This window comes from Macrobrachium nipponense, chromosome 8, assembly GCF_015104395.2.
Source record: "Macrobrachium nipponense isolate FS-2020 chromosome 8, ASM1510439v2, whole genome shotgun sequence".
Classification (NCBI taxonomy): Eukaryota; Metazoa; Arthropoda; class Malacostraca; order Decapoda; family Palaemonidae; genus Macrobrachium; species Macrobrachium nipponense.
Genome location: NC_087203.1, coordinates 49,705,984 through 49,708,154, shown reverse-complemented (window position 1 = coordinate 49,708,154; position 2,171 = coordinate 49,705,984).

The window sequence follows — 2,171 nt, the reverse complement described above, 5'->3', positions numbered from 1 at the left end:
ACGATGTCCGTATATCATAACAGAATATTTAACACTATGACTGGTGAAACACAGTCACTTTGAGAATATTGGGTGTGGGGTGTTAACACTGTGAATGTAACTCGCTAAATGATTTTAAAACGCAAAACACAATCTGTTGAATGTAGGTATCGGCAGCGCATTGGTGACAAGGCCTCTGGTTGGTCAGAAGAATTGTGGGCGGGTACCTAAGGTATTGTGTATATTATTAAATGAAATAATATTGCAATGAAATGTTGTGTAACCTAACCTAGTAGAACATATTACTTGGCCAGGGGGCAGAGCCCACCCGTACCCTCTCCCCCCCACCCGGTCCCCAGTAAAAGAAGACAAATTTGAAGGTAGACTAAGATATAACCAAGCTAACTTCACCAACCTAACCTATCATAGTAGAATGTGTTACCCGACTGGGGGGCAGAGCCCCCCTGCACCCTCCTTAAGGGGACCGTCCGCTATGGCGGATGACATGTCAACTTGAAAAAGTAAAAAATCGAGTTATTACTTGTATCTATGCAGAAACATGCCGTGCATGCTTTCCAGAAGTTTCAGCCAATTATTTTTACAAATAATGAAGATATAGCGGTTTTTAAATGATGACGTCATCGTAACAGCGTCGTCTGTATCACTTGAGTTTGACAGAATCGTTTTTGCGTGTTTATTTTTGCATATATACAGAGATTTTTAAAGATTTTTTCGAAATTCTCATACATCTGGTAACAATGAAAGGTAGTGTGACACTGGGTGAGAAGCGAGCTGCTCACAGCGGTTATCTATAGGCGAGACTCAGAGAATGACTCAGTTATGCCACAGACGTCAAAGGAGTTACATGCACGTAGGCACGTGCGTTTGGTTACTAGCTATTTACGTTGTTTTTATAACTTCTTAGTGAACTTATAGCAATGCCGAAGTTACCTAAGATCAAGAAGGCTACTCAGCAACTAAGGCTAGCAAAATTAGCGAAGGCCAGGAGTGTGCTGAAAGAAAAACACGAAAATTCATTGTTATCAGCTGCCCTCCTTGTCTCATGTCTCGCCGTCAACATCATTATGTGGTGTCACGCTGAGGGTATTAACACCACTTTTAGGGGTAGGACCAGGATCCTTGATGTAGAAATCAACAATAAAAGTACAAATAAAGTAATTATAATAATGTTGTTTTGACTTTTATAAGAAAAAAGCAAAAATTTACATAGCAAATCTTTGGGAGCTCATAACTCAAAAACATACTTATGCGCATGTCGGTAGCCATTACTCGGTTATTTATTATCCAATTTTAGAGAGAAAGATATCATTGGAAAGAGGAATAAAAATCCCATAATTCTGTGAGACAGAATTCTGATTTCTTTTTTTCTTTTTTTTTTTAGATTTTTTGTGTCTAGACTAAAAGAAATTTAAAAAATTCATAAAAAATAAAAAAATGAAAAAATAAAAATTTTGTCACACAGAATTGTTCCATATATAAAGAAGTTTTTATGGTATGATTTTCAATACAACTGATGTCATATTAGCGGAGAAATCACTACCTATTTTTTTTTTAAATCATGATTTTTGCTAATAAAACAAAAGGTTTTTGCTCAAATGACTTGAAATTTTTATATGATGAAGGTATTATATATATCTAAAACATATGTGAAAATTATGTATTTTGATTAATAAATAAAAAAAAATAGACATCATAGCGGACAGTCCCCTTAAAGAAAGCCAAACTTGAAGGAAGGCCAACATATAGGTTACCATACTAACCTAACCAATCTAACCTAACCTAACCTAGTAGAACATATTACCTGACCGGGGTGGGGGAGGGGGAGCCCCCCCCCGTAACCCCCCCCCATAAAGGAAGACAAACTTGAAGGTAGACTAAGATATAACCAACCTAACTTCACCAACCTAACCTAACCTAACCTAGTAGAACTTGTTACCTGTAACCCCCCTTCAAGAAAGACAAACTTGAAGGAAGACCAACATATAGGTTAACAGACTAACCTAACCAACCTAGTAGAACATATTATCTCTGCCCCCAGTAGTACCCCCCACCCCACCCCCACCGTAAAGGAAGACAAACTTGAAGGTAGCCTAAGATATAACCAATGAAAATGTTCTAATAATTAGTAAAATTTTATCCAAAAATTTCTTATGGGTGAGAAAAGATTGTAA